Source organism: Mustela erminea, chromosome 9 (genome assembly GCF_009829155.1).
Source record: "Mustela erminea isolate mMusErm1 chromosome 9, mMusErm1.Pri, whole genome shotgun sequence".
NCBI lineage: Eukaryota > Metazoa > Chordata > Mammalia > Carnivora > Mustelidae > Mustela > Mustela erminea.
In genome coordinates, this window is record NC_045622.1 from 24236656 (window position 1) to 24254147 (window position 17492).

Here is a 17492-nt window from a genome sequence, read left to right on the forward strand (position 1 = left end):
CATTCCTTAATGAAATAAAGCAAGACTCCTTGGAGAAATGGCTGTTTGCAAGTTGACAGCAAAAAGCACAAGGTGAGATGGGGAAATTCTGTTTTAACAGCAAGGGAAACACCCACACCCAGAAGAAGCCGTGCCAAGACGACAGGTGAAAAGATTCCCACTGGCCAGCTGTGGGACATAATGAAAATTTGAACATCATAACCAGTGATGACAACTTATTGTAAAACATCAAATAAATAAAAATTTATGTGTCCATAGTAACACTCCCCAAAAGAAAGGAAGAGAATGACAGTTTTTTAGTACAAACTGAGCTAGAACAGTTTTAAAAAGTTCATGAGTCGTTTGCCATACTGAACTGGGTACCCCACTAGGAGAGAAAGGAATAGATTTCTTCACATCAATTAGCAGTATCATATCTGGAATGAGTGGAATTAATTCTGTGCTAACCAGGAAATACACACATTCATAATTCAGTGATAACTGTATGGAAATAAATTATAATCATGATCTTCCAACCAAACTCTCATACACAATAAAATTACATTAGTCGGAGAGCAGCCTATGTAGAACTGCATTTTCCAGGACACAAGACAGCTCTGATTCCACTTTTGATATGCTAAGTTTGGCTCAAGAACGAGGAAACTTGGCCATCTTTTTCTGTTAGGGTCAAGACTGTTCATGCTAATTTTTCCTAAATACTGACATAAGACTCAATTAAGTAAGGGCGGGGACAAAATTAGAACCAATGGAGAGTGTCATCACCAACGCTGTGATCCCATTTGGCACCTGAGGCTCCTGGGAAATGTTGCCAACATATGTACAACCTGGCTTCTACTCTGTGTAGCTGGGCACCTTGCTTCTGCTACCTTTCAAAAAAAACCAAAACAACAACAAAAAACCCCATTAAAATAAAGTGGGAACTTTAAATCCAACTTGTAATGAGACTGGGATGGGTGTGTGTGTGATCTCTACCTACTAATCTATAAATCCAATCTGAGACACCAAAATAACCAATGTTGATAAATGATGACTGGACATACAGTCTTAAATGACTTCTAAGTCTTCAAAGTAAGATTAAACTATGTTCTACACAGTTATAGTGTTGTCATTATTGTTGTTCATCTAACTGGCATTCTAGTCCACTGTGGTAGAGACAGTTGTGGTAAAAGGCTCTGGCATCCATAACTGAATAATGAGTTATCCATCTAGATGGATAAATTTCATTGTATTGGGAATTTAATAAAAATATTCAATTTAGTTATACTCAAATTTGAATATCTAACAATACTTCCAAATATAAATGTCTCTTTGTATTAATTTGTTCTTTATATTTCCTTCCCATTTCTTAGGTAGTAATATGGCCAGAAAAAGCTTACTGCGGACACGGACACTGTCCCCACCCACTGCTTTATAACAAACCAGAAAACTAAGTTAATGAATCTACCTTTTGAGGAAGAGAATTATGGAATACTGTCATTCACATCAGAAGACTTCTATTGAGGAAGGTAGAGTAGAGATTTGGCTTTAGATAGTTAAGTGCTTATAAACCCGTTTCAACAAAGGAAACTAGGACGCCACCATAAGGGTGTTAGGGTTAAGGTCCACCAAACATGCTGGATTACAGAAACGAAAATGGTGAACAGCATTTCAACAGATAAAACAGATCAAAAATAAAACACAAACAATATTCACACAAAAGCAAATCATGCCAGTTTATATTCAAATTCCCTTTTCTGGAGTTGAAATGCAACATGGGCCACAATGCTAACTTCTTCCATGTTCCTCACACAGGATAGATTTTTACATCTGCGGTCTTTTTTTTAAACCACAGAAAAACCCAACTAGACCAGTCTTTCCAGTAGATAAAAGCTTTAGCAGTATGACACACAACATAGTATCTCCAAGGTAGATCTTTATGATACCAATAACCAGCTTACAGGGTACACTAAAAGCATATAGTGCAGTAGGCCATAGTGAACCTTGACATGGAGACATGGGGCACCAGGTGTTGCTAATTACACAGCATAATTTTGCTCTAGCAAAACCAAAGATTCCTTACTTTCTCAGTATTTCACCGAAATCAGGCTTCTCTAAACTGGGTGGGTCTCAGAAATCTTCTAGACTGATTTGAATGCGGGGCTTAGATTAATTTCTCAGGAAATTAAATTACAAGATATCTGTGCCAGATAAGGACCGCAGTATTAGGTTTATTTGATCATAAGCACAGAGTTCTAAGATCAGTAATAAATTCATAAAGTCAAGCAGATGAATGAAAGAGTAACGGTGGGATGCATAATACTTAAGGAGATTATTATTACTAAACTTAAGGTACAATAAAGTATGAGAATAATGTTTACCGTGTCCAGTGGATTTTCACGATTGTGCACAATATCCTTTTTTGCTTGAAGTTTTTAAAGTTTCGATGCCATTTGGTGGAAATTTAACAGGGGAATAGAACTGGAATTCTGACAGGTAACAGGACTACATGAAATTTAAGGATCTTATAACCTCCCAAGCTTTGTCTCTATTGCAAACTTTGAAACATTTTGTTAAACAAATATGAAAATATTTGAGTTTAAAAACAAAATTCCATAAACTTGCTTTTAGTTAAGGCTAAATAATATATCTAGTCATACCAATAAGCATGAAGAAAGGATTTTCCTCTAAGAAATGCCAAAATGACTTTCTCACTTTGTTATTATATACACGGACTAGTAAGTTCTAAAGTTCTGCTCTTCAAAGGAGTATCCTAAAAATGAATTTTAAGAAAAAAAAGATAAAACTGTTTTTTTAAATATTTTTTAAAAAGACTTTATTTATTTATTTGACATACACAGAGAGAGAGAGAGAGCACAGGCAGGGGGAGCAGCAGGCTGAGAGAAGCAGACTCCCCACTGAGCAGGTAGCCCGATGCCGGCTCAATCCTAGAACCCAGGGAACATGACCTGAGCCAAAGGCAATGCTTAACTGACTGAGCCACCCAGGCTCCAGCAGAAAAAAACTGTTGGGGGGCGGGGGAAGTCTATTGCAGTACATGCTTAGTTTTAACCTCCCTACTATTTAAAAGCCTACTGGCCTAAAACTTGCTTAGACTGTTTTCAGGCCAAATTGATGGGAAAACATGACCAGAAGACTAGGCCTGGGTTAGGAGGTCCTGGGTAATCAAAAATTAAGGACTCTGAAAAACAATCTGAGGGTTTTGAAGGGGCGGGGGGGTGGGAGGTCGGGGTACCAGGTGGTGGGTATTATAGAGGGCATGGATTGCATGGAGCACTGGGTGTGGTGCAAAAATAATGAATACTGTTATGCTGAAAATAAAAAATAAATTAAAATAATCAAAATATCAGAAGAAAAAAAAATAAAACAAGGAACTGTTAGTAGTAGTAGAGCCCTGTATAGGTATGCTTACTTTAAAAAATATTTTTGATTATATAGAAAAGTTTAAGAGAATTACATGACAATATCGATGTGCATATCATCTAGCTTTTCAGTCTTAACATTTAGCCATATATTACCTCAGATTCATTTTTCCTTTTTTTAAATTAAAAAAAAAACTAAGCACTACAAATATAGAACACGGTTATCTTCTCCAATCCCATACTCATACAGAGAGAACCTTTATCAGGAATTCAGTATTATTACCACATATGCTTTTTTGTGTTTGTTTTTCAAAAAATTTTAGAGAGCTTCATTGAGGTACAGTTGACATACGATAAACTAAGTTTAAAATATATAATTCAGTATGTCTTGACATGCACACATACCTTTGAAACCACCACCACAATCCAAATAATGAACAGACACATCTTAGTATAGGTTTCTATAATTGCTTTCTATTTGTCTGTTTTTCTAGCTTGCCATTCAGGGGAGCACTATAAAATTGCCCTTTTTTATTACGATGTATTGGCTAATTGATGACATAAATTTTTATACTTTACACATGTATGTAATCATAAAGAATATATCCTATCATTTAAATGTTTTTAAAATAGGCAGAAATGGAATCATACTATATTAAACCTTCTCCCAAATTATGTATTTTCAAAATATGTAATTGTGATTCAGCATATGCATTTTAACTACATTACAGGATTCCCTCATAAGTATATACCACCACTCAGACTTCTCTTCTCCTACTGACTATCATTGAGGGAGTTCCCAAATTTTTGTTATTACCAACGATATTGCATTGAGCAACTCTTAAGTGTTTTCCCTGGACAGCACTCAAGTTCAGATGTGGGTTGTAGAGTATATTATTTTTCAACCATATTTCAACTTTGCTAAAATACTCTCTAAAATGATTTATCAAAATGTATACTCTCAAAGGATGAATTTTTGGGTTCCCAGTCTTCATTTCATTATCTGATACCAAACTGATTAGTATGAAATTTTCTCCCACTTTAATATGCATTTCTATACTTGACAATCAGGTTAAGCAATATTTCATCCATTTATTGGCCATTCCCTTTTGCTCTTCAGTGAAATAACTGTTCATACCCTTTGCCCATTTTACTGTTTGATGTTGTCTTCTTCTTACTGATGAACAAGAATTCTTTATATAATCTAGAAATGAATCCTTTGTTAATTATTCACATTACAGATATCTTCTCCCAGTCTGTGACTTATCTTTTATTGCACAGATTTTAAAATGACTTTAAGTATGGTTTTCATAGCTTTCAAGTAAGGAAATGAGTAAGGTCAAAAACATGTCCTATTTCCTCTAAATCTATTTCACTTTTTTTTTTTTGGAACTTCTGTATGATTAGAATGGGGTTGAGATATAATCATATTATTTTTTTCCCTTCTTCATAACCAGTAATTTCATCACCTTCTACTGAATATTCACTTTTGACCCCTAATCTTTAAGATTATTGATTCTTAAGTGAAAGATGTGTGGCGCCTGGGTGGCTCAATCGTTAAGTGTCTGCCTTTGGCAAAGGTCACGATCCCCTAGAGTCCTGGAATCCAGCCCCACATTGCATAGGGCTCCCTGCTCAGCAGGAAGCCTGCTTCTCTCTCTCCCACTCCCCCTGCTTGTGTTTCCTCTCTTGCTGTGTCTTTCTCTGCCAAATGAACAAATAATTTTTTTTTAAAAAAGACAAAAAAAAGAAATGTGTACAGTGTGTGAGGGGTCTGTTTCTGAGTTCTCTCAATTCTGTCAGTCTCTCTCCCTCCATTTGTACCTCAATTTCTTAAGTTCTCACACTTTCTAAGTCTTAATATCTAGAGCAAGAGGCCCCTCTACTTACTCTTTAAAATAGCCTTTATATTTTTGGCCTTTTACTTTTTTCATATGAATTTTAGAATCAGCCTGCCAAGTTAAAGAAGGAAAAAAAATGGGGGAGAATCTGATTAAAGCTGCATTGAATTATAGATTATTCTGGATGAAAACTGGCTTATAACATTGAACCTTCCTGTCCATAAACACAGTAAATCTCTTCACTTATTTAAGATTGATTTTTCACATCCTTCAGTAAATTTTTCTAATCTTTCCCCATAAAGGTCATATGAACTTTTGTTATAGCTATTCTCAGGAACTTTATGGTTTTTGCTGCTAATGCAAATGGTACTAATTTCTAAATTTTATTTTCTAATTGTCACTAGTATATAAAAATACAATTACCGTGCTGTGAAGGACCACTGATTCCTTCCAGTTGTTCCCCTGAGAAGTATGTAACTTTCAGTCCTTCGTTTTCCTCATCTAGGAAAAAGTTAAAAATCTACCTAACAGAATTATAATGCTATGAGGATTAAGTAAGAGTAGATTTTTAACTTGTAGATAATCATCAGCAAAGATTTGTTCATTTGCTTCTTCCTTTCCAATCCTTTAACTTACTTAATATCACTGAATTTCCAATAAACAATTATCTTATTCTTGATTTATATAGATTGTTTCTTAAGTCTCACCATTATGAATAAAATTTTCTTGGGGTTTTTGGATGGAGAGCTTAACTATATTCAAGAAATTCCCTATGTTTAATTGCCAAGATAAATAAACAACTGTTGACTTTTATCACATAATTTCTTTGCATATCTTAAGAAGATCATTTAGTTTGTCTTGTTTAAGCTTTGAGTGTGGCAAACTAAATTTACACCCACTTTTAAAAGTCTTACTTTTAGGGACACCTGGGTGGCTCAGTCATTAAGCATCTGCCTTTGGTCCAGGTCATGATCCCAGGGTCCTGGGATCAAGCCCCACATCAGGCTCCCTGCTCAGAAGGAAGACTGGTTCTCTCTCACTCCCCCTCTTGTGTTCCCTCTCTCACTACCTCTCTGTCAAAAAAATAAATAACAAATCTTAAAAAAAAAAAAAAAAGGTCTTGGTTTTATACTTCTATGATAAGTTCCCTTTACTCCTACTACCCTTGTATCCTTTGCATGGATGTAAATGAGTGCAAGAGACTTGAGAAGGAAACAGTAGTTTAAAAAAATAACGTCTCAAGCCCAAGTTCCATCTTAAAAACTGTAATAAACAAGGGAGTACTGTAAACATATTAGAAGTGACTTTCAATAAAGGAACAGAAATAAAATAATTCTATACAGTACAAGTATAGACAAATAATTCCAAAATTACTGATGCCTTAAATAGCAGCAAAAAAATATGGCATCGATTTAAGATTTGCAGTCTAAAGACCTGAAGTGAACTGTGTTACTTAGTATTTTCACATTTATTAATAGGGATATTGACAAGAGATACAAAAATTAACTTATTTTTAGTACGCACTGTCATATGTCCTGAAAGGATCTTTGGGCAACTGAGAAACATAGCTTTGGAACCAGTGTAGTAAACACTCACGCCGGAGATAATCTAATATAATTCTTATTTACTTTATAGCTCTGAGGATCAATTGAATTAGTCCAAACTAACCAACAAAGCTTTTATTTGAAATTAAATGAACTCAGAAATTAAGCTGTGATTCACTAGAATAGTAATTCTACAAACCTTTTAAAGAAAAAATTTCTAGATAGTTAAGATTCTAACGTGACTCAAATGTAAGTCACAAAATAAACTGAACCCAAATCACTTTTCTGAGTACTACAGAATGTCTGTAACTTTTCCTTTTGCATAATATAAAAGAATTTTAACATATATAAAGCTTTTAGGATGAAGGACATAAAGGAAGTTCTTTAAGTCAATAAGTGAAAATACACAAAAATAACTCTAATGATGTGTTTTTTTGATCTTACAAAAAACACCCTCCAAATCAGAGTAAAGGAGCTTCTTGTGCACCGAACTTAAGAGTAACTTTTTACTTGATGGAATAAGAATATGTCCAAGAAATTCTGTCCCTGACTCTTTTATCTCTCAAAATCTTCTGGTCTATCTTGTGTTAGATCTCTCTCAACCTGGCTCCACCCATGGCCCAAGGGCAAAACAAAAATTGAATCCTAACCCAAAAAAAATGAAGGAAAACTTAGAAATAGTAATATCCATGATATAGTAATATTATAAAAATAATTATAGTACAGCTAATATTTATTGAGTATTTATCTAAACTCAGTCCGTGTTAGTATCACACTCTAAATGATTTAAAACTCAAAATATAACCCAGTTATCTGATCACTAGAATTTTCTTCTTAAAAGTGATAAGAACAGGGGTATCTAGGTGGCTCAGTTGGTTAAGCATCTGCCTTCAGCTCAGGTCATGAGATCCCAGGGTCTTGGGTTCAAGCCCTGCATGGGCTCCCTGCTCAGCAGGTAGTCTGCTTCTCCCTTTCCACCTGTCCCCAGCTCATGAAATGAGCTGACATGAAATACTCTGACAAAATAAAATGTTAGAAAAGCAAAGAAAGCTCTCAAGTCTTGGAAAATGTCTTTGCTGTAAGAAAATTCATCAGTAGGAAAGAAAGGGCATCATTTTAAACTTCATCAAAGAGCTATATAAAAAAATAAATCAGGCTTTCTAATGATCTTGGAAAAGGGTGGTATAAAAATTTAAGATAGAAAGATCACTGTTAAATGTTACTGTTTTATGCATAGTATATTAGGTTTAGCACTTTTTAAGTAAAAATAATTTTAGTTGAATCATTTTATTTCTTTTTCTCCATGAAAACTTAAAATAGTAGTAAGGAGTTCTTATATAACTAATTTATACAACATGCTTATATAACTATTTCCAGAACTTGATGCATAATTATACTATCTTTAATTGTTAAAGGCATTCAGAGTTGTTGATTACATTGTATAAGATACTATTATTTTTTTGATTTGCCAGCAAATCCTTGGTAAACAGTACAATGGCCATTTATAGTATTGTTTTTACTAGAAAATGCTATATAATTTATAAAGATTAATTTTTGAATTAGGTTTCCCGAATTTGCTGCAGTAATAGAAAAAAAAGGTAAATATGATCTACAGGTTCTGAACTTCCAAAAACTTATTTCTATCAGATTTATACTCAAAATGTAAAATCCTCACTGTCTCCCTCGGAATTACTTTTCATTTTTAAAGCAAGAGTACAGAAGTTTCATCCTTGAATTTCATGTCTCTTCATCTTTGCCCACCACCAAAAGTAGATGTCCTAGAAAACCTTTAGATAAATTTGAGTATTAAATCTTAATATGCTGTTGAAATTGTTATGGAACAAGAAAGTTCAGAAACTCTTTTGATCAATGTATCATAAATTATTTTGGAAGTTGAGAGAAAAAAACTGTTCTCTAACGGATGCATGTAACAGCTGTAAGGGACTGACCCACAGACCAGCTCAGGGATGAGGTTCCGGAATGTGGACGACTGTAACAGTTTTGCTATCTGTACATTCCAACCTCAAAGGGAGGAAACCAGGTATTTGAGAAATGTCATGTACAATGCTAAATTAAAAATAGCATTGACAGTAATGGCTCTTGATTGAAAAATTGGAAAGCTACTAACAGTTACATAAGTCAAGCATGCTTCCATTTACTTAGAAGAAGAGGCATTTCAAAAGGCACTGCTCTCTGGAATGCAGGTGGATGACACGAAGGCATCCAAAAGATAAATCTATAGTAAATTTTAGAGAAGAATCTTTCAGACACAGAAGAGATAAGAACAATTCACTTGAAAAAGAGAGGCAGAAATGGGCAACAAACAGCTTCTTCAGAATATTCAGCACAACTCTTGAGCAGAATGGCATGCCTGTGGTTAACAAAAATATTTGAGTATTCGAATAAAAATGTATCTCTTTTTCAGAGTGAAGAATGAAACCAAAGCAAGATCAGGCTGCTGCTCTTCCTAGAGGAGCACACAAACAGTTATAAATTAGAAAGGGCATGGTTATGTTAGATCTTTATAAATCACAGTTCCCTCGGGAAAATGGTCATCAGGTTAAGATAAGACACTCTCATTATTTACATTACACATTTACTTTTCTAGGAGCTATAAATTTCGGTAATATCAAAAAAGGCTCAAATTTAGCTTATCTGATTACAGTATGATATAAATAAGCTATACATTCTTCTTGCTAAAATTTATAGGTTCTTATTTTAAAATTTAAATTACAAATTCAAATAAATGTGATTTGTTTTGCTCTCCGCACAAAAATGAAGCAAAAAAAATTTTTTTAACTTGGTGACTTTACCACCTCAGTTATTATATAAAAGACTCTGACTAATTGCATTTCTAAATACAGAACAGAAAGATTTGCAATTTAGCAGAGAAGAGTAGGAGGAAACATGGGGTGGATATAAATTTCTGATGCTAAAGGATTCTAACACAGGAATGGGATATAATATACAGATAACAGAAGTATCTCTAATAAGGATTTTTAAATAATCCAGGATTTTATTTTTCCAGGATGAACTAGTACTATTTGACAAGAAGCTTAAAAATTATTTCAGGAAGACATCTATCCATAGATTCTTGCTTATAAAAATTGAAGTATAATAATTACGTATTCTTAGGAATTCAGTAACATCAAAGATAAGAAGACTATCAAAAATACTACATGAAGTTTTAGAAATCTGAAAATTTAGAACCTTAACAGTGTGAAAACTCTTTTCTTGAAATTATATTTTTTATTTGATTCAAAACAGATTAAATGTAGATTAAAGTATAATCAGATTCACTTTGATGTCATCTAATCCTCTATTAAGCCATAAAGTTTGGTGTGGAACACTGATACAATCATAGGTCATTTTTCATTTGTTTCTGTGGGTTAGTTTTTTGTTTGTTTTGTTTTGTTTTTCCCAGGAGCCGGAGTGGAAAGGTTCTGTATTTGAAAGCATGGAACTGATAATGAGGACATTTTATTTAGAGGCAATCTTAAAAGCCTGCACCACAAAAAAAAAAAAAAAAAAAAAAAAAAAAAAGGACCATTAGCAAGGAGAGTAAGACACAGATTTTGCAGTCGGACAGACCTGAGGTTTTGAACCCACTCTCTAATCACTTCCCAATTTGCAAGCTCTTGAGTATATAACCTGTTTAAGTCTCAATTCCAACAACTACACAATGAGAATGACAGTAATAATACCTATCAGTCAGGATTACTATAATGGTTACATAAAATTATATATGCCAAGCACTTACCTCAGTAAGTGTTAATAAGCAGGAGTTATTTTTACTACTATAGTTTCTCTTTACCTTTGGTCTAAAAATGTGTTGAGTCCTCCAAAGCACAGGGCTAGCCAGAACCTGAGTCAGCTTTCCAAGCCCGGCTTAATCAAGTCTGGTTGTAGCTCCTAAATTCAGAGCTGAGATCACTAAGGAAGGATGCACATGAACATGGGATCACTTTCTAGTCCTTCCTATAATCATCTTAAATGTAAACTTAACCTAAGAAACTTCAGATTTCTGTTCCCTCCTGCCGAATACCAACCACACAGTACTACCTGATACTTTAAAAAAACGAGTTACGGTCTCAAGCCATTATCACATGAGCAACAGGTGCTTTTAAAAAACTGACAATGAAAAAGAACTGTAAATTCTGAAATCTCCCACATTTATGGTTTTGAAAATTATATGTCATTTATATGGTAGTGGAACATTCCCGACAATCAGAAAAACGTTCGGCTGCTTAATAGGGCTGATCTGTGATTCAGAGAACATTCCAGTTTCCATGCTATCTTAATGAAAAGCATTTGTCACCAAGCTCTAAAGAAACACCATAAATACAGAATTCTACCCTAGTGCTGAAAAAAAATAATCTCCGCAACAGGAAAAAAGTTAATTTACATATTTTATGGACAGAAATGGTTATTAACGCCTATGAGGAAAAACAACACACAGTACTTGAAGTAAAAGGGCTGGAGGGTTATTTCCTTATGCTAATTTGAACAGCCTTTTAATGCAGTCTGTTAAATTCTTTTTAGTTAATCAATACTGCCTGTTTTCCATTAGTCAATAACTGAAATATTATTAAACCACCAGGAAAAAGTTTTTTAATGTGCTGGTTGTTTATGATACAAAGGTATGTTCTTTTAATCATGAAGACTTTTGTACATTAACCTCAAGTCCAGAAAACATTAAGATATAAGATGATTTGAAATAGAAAAATGGGAATTTCCTGAAACTGGCCAGGGAAGTAAGACATATAACCCAATACCTATGTAGTACAATCTACTTCAACAATTAATCCTCTCTACAAACATGACAAATACTAAAGCTCAATTACTCATTTTCTGAATAATGAAGTGACTAACCACGCACCTAAAACCAATCAAGGAAACATGATCCCCCCAAAAATGTAAAAACAGACTCCGTGAAATATTCTGAATGTTGCTGGAGACAAGCGTTTGAATAACTGACAGATCCTTACCTCTTGCTGTGGCACAGGTTTTAGGATCAGTACTTAAAGTTACTCCCAGCGACTGTACTCAGCAGTGGATCCGACAGGACACAGGGCACAGGAGCTCTGCATTCCGCGTACAAGCATGCAGAAGAATCACAGCCCCCACAGCTCAGACCTGAGCCGCCTCAGGATAAGTCCGAGTTAGATCACCACAGCACTTTTAGGCTCCGGCTCTGTTTTCAGGCACCCCTTTCCTGCAGTTTTCTTTGCCACGTGGTGTCCCTACCCGAGGCGAGCTGGCTTGTGTGTGGGCAGGAGGCTCGCCTTCAGGAGCTTACTCCTTCCCTCGGCTCGAATGGCTTCTGCAGCACCGCAGGAAGGGCCCAGCCCCAACTCAGACTCACTGGCAGAACAGGCTGGGCCGGTCTTGCTCCACCCATCAACCTCACACAGGTGAGGAGTCCCACTCGCGAAACACCAGCAGGAAACTGGCATTTACTGTCCTTGCAATCTTTTAGAAATTTACTTATTCTTTGGTTGTTTATATTTGTTACCTGGGTGGGAGACAGTGTATCCAATAAAAAAGAGGCACTTCAGGCCCAATGAAGAAAGAAAAGCGATCAAACAGATGTATTGCCAGTAAAAGCTTGGATCACTAAACCAGCAGCAACCCAGGATTGTTAGTTACTCCACTAACATGGAGAAAAGAAAAAAAGGATCAGTTTACACTGCCTCTGTGTGAACAATTCTGAAACAACAACCTGTTAAGCATCTATTAGGAGAAGAAAATAAAGAAGTATTTTTCAGAATTGAAAATCTAGAATTAAATTTTCCTGCCTATGACTTCCTCCTTTGTAAGTTATCCGAGTGTTCCAATTGTAATGCTGCTTATGTAAGTATTCAAGGGAGTCAATATTCATCCTAAATAACAGTATTGCACTGTGTTTACCTACTTAAAATGATTTGAAGAAATAAATTAATTGTAAGAGACCAACATATTTTCTGTTACAAATGACTTATTTTTTACGAATACCAATGTAAATCCACATTCAAATATTTGTTCTTAATAAAATAATGCTACTATGTGTTAGATATAATTCTAAGTATTTTACACAGTCTTTCCCTATAACCATATGGAGTTGATTCTAATACTGTTCCATCTTGGAGATGAGGAAACCAAGGCAGAGAGAGGACTTAAGGGACTGACAAGGTCACACGAGCAGGAAGTGCCAGATTCAAGATACCCAGAGAGTATTTACCATGTACTATGCCAAAATCTTCTGCTATCGATCAAATTTAATCTCTCTTTCCTCTCTGAACATAGCTCTGAATACAAAATTGTTGATAAGTGGTAGGCCACAGTAAGAGAACCAATGAATTCATATAATTTTAAAATAGGAAAAACCACAGAAAGTTCCAGTATGTGGCAAGAACAAAACATGTTAATTTTTACCAGTGGAACAGCTGTGGATTTATGGATTTTGTTGAGTAAGAAATGACGCTCTTAAAGTTTTTTCAGAGTGGAGAAGGCAAAGCCACCCTTTAAAAAAAAAAAAATAGAAACTAAAAAGCAGCCTTCCTCCCACCCTTTCCTTGATTAGTACTGAAGACAACACGGAGGTGGAAGGGGGCAAGGGAAGAGGAACAGGAAAGAAAAGGGGAAGGAAGGAGAAAAAGAAGAGGGGGGGGGGGTCCATGCTATAGAAAAGCCATCTGGGAATACTTCATACAACTCCTCTGTCCCTTGTGTTACCTAACATCTAAGCACAGTTAGCAATAAATTTGACAACAGTTTGCCAGAGTGAAGGAGAATTCCATAATTAATAACAGTAAATCTCACCTGAAACCCAAAAGGCTGCATTCTACGCTATATAAAAATACATGTTAGGAAAATGAGAGGATGCAAAAAGTGCTGAATGCAAAGCAAGGTCTGTAGTCTCGTTCACTGCAATGTGACAACGTCAATTTCTTGGTATGGGAGAATGTGTTGTAGGTTATGTAAGATGTTAAAACTGGGAGAAGTTGGATTTTGAGTATATGCGATTTCTCTGTACTATTTTTGCAACTTCTTCTGAGATGGTAAGTATTCAAAATACAAAGTCAAAACAAAATGGCTGACTGAAAGGCTCACATTTTGTCTTCCAATGACTGCTTCTGGCCCAGGACAGGTCACTTGTTATTTTTCTCTCGTATTTAACAGAATGTGTAGAGGCTGTCCTGCCTTCACCCACCTGTGTGGGTGAAGGCAGCAACAGGGGAGCTCACTGGAAAGGCAATAGCTACATTCTACTCATACTATTCTAAGAATTAGCTGAATTATTCAAACATTTCACAGTATGTCTAAAAATTCTGCAGGTTTCATGGCCAGAAATATATCCAGAATCCAATCACCTCTCCCCACTTTCACAGCTACCATGCTGCTCTGAGCCACCCCATCTCCTGCTAGGCCTACTGCAACAGTTACCAGTCTCTCTACTTGCGCCCGCGTCTTCTCCTTTCCTTAACACACCAACCAAAATGATTCGCTAAACAAGGTCAGTCGAGTCAAATAAAAGCTCTGCACAAAACCTTCTAATGTCTTCCCATCTAATTTTAAATGAAAGCCAAAATCCGTCCAGTGGCACCCAGGCCCCAAAGAGAACCTGACCCCTCCCTTCACCTCCAAACCACATCTCACGTCACTCACTGTTCTAGTCAAACTTCTAGCAAATCCTGTGACAAACCAGGCAAATGTGCAGCTCAGCATCCTCAAGCAAAGCTCCCCCCAGGTAAGTGCATAGCTCCCTCATTTCTTTCAGGCCTCTGCTCAAAAGCAACCTTCTAATGAGCCCTTCCCAAGAACTCTACCCTCCTTTGGAATTACAACCCCACATGAGCCACATCCCCACACTTCCTAACCCCCGCACCTCCTTCCAGGCTTCATTTTTCTACAGCACTTACCTACCATACTGCATATTTTACTTGTTTACCTTCTTCTCTCTCATCACACTTGAATATAAATCCCAAAATGACAATATTTCTGTCTATTGTGTTTGCTGTCTTAGCCCTAAGACTTAGTATGTACTCTGCAAATTCTGATCAATGAATGAGTGAATACTGGAAATGACCAAAAATGGAAAAGGTTTACTTACTTGGGGGTAAGGAGAAGACTCACTAGGGGCCCATTCCTAGCATTGGCTAAAGGGCATACAGGAGGGGCAGAAAACATCTGTGATTACTAGAGTGAAAACTGTTCAAGTCTGGGGCAACAGGATGGCTTAGTCGGTTAAGCATCTGCCTTTGGCTGAGGTCATGATCCCAGGGACCTGAGATGGAGCCCCAGTCAGGCTCCCTGTTCAGTGTGAGCCTGCCTCTGCCCCTCCTCCTCCCCCAACACGGCCAGCTCATGCACTTGCATAAACACTTTCGTTCTTTCTCTCTTGATCTCAAATAAGTGAATAGGATCTTTTAAAAAAAGAAAATATTCATGCTTAAAATTATCAATCAATGGTTTTAGAACAAGCGTTTTATATACAGAGGATGTAAATCAGGATAAAATAATATATATGTCAACAAGCAGATAAGGAAAAAAGACACAAAAAATGAAATATCAAGTTCAAAATAAGTGAACTCATTACTATACACTATTTCCAAATGACTGACACAAACAATAGCTACTGCAGACTAAAATACTGTCCCTTGTTATTCAAAACATAGTCTTGGGACCAGGATCATGGAATTACCTGGGAGTTTATTAGAAATGCAGAGCCTCAGGTCTGGCCCTAGGCCCACTGAATCAGAATACACAGTTTTTAATACTATCTGTCAAGCAAAATGAGCACACAGTGGCCTGAAGAGCCTTCGTGAAGAACACAGTAAGTCATTTGAGGCAGGATGAGATCAATAGTCAAAGAGAAGGAGGGAGACCCCAAAGCATACTGCAAGGTAAGGAAAGGGGTTACTGACACTAAATATGAGTTAGATCACAAAGATAAGTTAGTTCTAGTATTTACAGAGCACCTCAAATTCTAGACTAAAGATTTTATATGTAATTCTGGAACAGAGGGAAATCACTGAAGTTTTCTGAACCCAGGGATTTCCAGATAAAAGCTGTATTCTAAAAATTCATCGTAGTAGTAAATATTGAGACAGTAATTAATTATACAAGCATTGTACAAACCTTCTGTGAGGGAGAGAAAGATGGATGAGACATACTTGTCCCTTGTGAGGAGACAGCAATTTCATGAGAAAGTGCCAGAGCTGCTATTCAGTCTGGCTAGGGGTAAACAGGAGATGGGGTGAGGGAGAGACGGGGCAGGGAAGCGCTCATGTAGGAAGTAGGTCACCGCCTGAATCTTGAAACAGAGAGGATTGCAAGTGGCCGAATTGGGGAGGAGAGCATTTTATGCTCTAGCATAGCTGGAGCACGGGGAAAGCTCTGAGCACACGTGTATTCAGAGCACACAGAAGCAGAGCCCGTTAGAGCACATGGGAAGAAAGACTGGAACAGGAGATGGCTGAAAGTGCTAGAACAGAATAGAGTCCAGAGTGCAGGCTTGAGGAAAGACTGCAGGATAGTTTTTGGATTAATTAGAGAGGCATTAGAAAGGATGATGGCGGAACTGAAATCATATTAAGCAGGGTCCTATAAGCACTTCTTGTCAGCCTCCATTTAATCCAGTTTTTGCCCTAATTTCTCTTCTGTTGGTAGAAGCCTTGTGGAAATCCAAATATGTTCTCATTCACTCCTATTATAATAAAAGCTAAACATAATAAATAAATATTTGTTTTGAGAGAGAGAATGTCAAACTGTATCTCTACTCAATATTCTAGAGTGGGACAAATTCTAGATTTTGAGTTACTGAACGGCAAACGAGCTAATCTTTGTCTTGGTGTAGGACCTGACACATAGTAACAGCTACATAAGTGTTGGCCACAGATTCAGCCAGATGTCAGAAGGCGTCAGTAAATCCTAGTTGTGAAACCTCAGGCAAGCTGTCTGACCTCCCTGAGTCTCAGTGGCCCCACTTGTTAACACAGGTGTGGAAGGGGATTGAAATACTCTCCCTATTCCCAGTACCTCACAGGATTGTACCAACATTCGAATTCCAGTTCACATAGTGGAAATACAAGCATCCACAAGCTCTAAAGCACTTTACAGATATGTGCTGGTGTGAATCTTCTGTTTGTCCTTGATACATGGTATGTTGCTTGCAGTGTATTTGAAAGCAAACTCCTCAGGGCCTTCTAGCATTTTGGTACTCCTTTGTATCTAATATCAAGACCTCCTAGGCTACCGATTTTAATATCTGATTCTTGAAGGATTAGCCTCCAGAATATAAGCATAAACTCACTGCACATCATGTAAGTAAAAATGTAACTTACTTTCTTTGATATAAAGTGTCTGGTCAGTTCGTAATAAAATGACATGTTAAAGAAACATGGTTACAGAAGAGCAAAGTGCGAGAAACTCAAAGAAAGAAAACAGAAACAATTCAGGAACAAAAAAAAAAAAAAAAAAAAGAGAGAGAGAGAGAGAAAGAAAAGAAAAGGGAAAAACTATAATCAGGCAAAATTGGTAAAAAAAAAAATTAGTAAAACAACAAAGGAAGTGAGTCACTAGAGGACCAGTTCCCTAAAAGAAGAAAACAAACAAACAAAAAATTTTATTTTAAAACTATGCTACATATTTGGGTTAATTTATTACCTTATAAACTACTTCTTAATATAAGGATTTCAACAGTATTACATCTAATTACTAAGTCCTCCCCCTAAATGAAGGCCTCAGCTACTTCTATGTCTACTAAC

At 36.3% G+C, this 17492-nt stretch overlaps 1 protein-coding gene across 7 annotated transcripts in view; it reads right to left on the reverse strand.

The window, feature by feature from the left end:
* Positions 1-17492, reverse strand: part of ARHGAP32 (Rho GTPase activating protein 32) — a 296673-nt gene that overhangs the window by 41601 nt on the left and 237580 nt on the right. Inside the window, exon 1 of one of the 7 annotated variants that reach the window (XM_032356453.1) lies at positions 11733-12322. The exons of the other annotated variants lie outside the window; for them this stretch is intronic. The gene's annotated coding sequence lies outside the window, so the exon portion shown is untranslated. Of the gene's footprint in view, positions 1-11732; positions 12323-17492 lie in introns of those variants that run through there. 7 annotated transcript variants of the gene reach the window in all.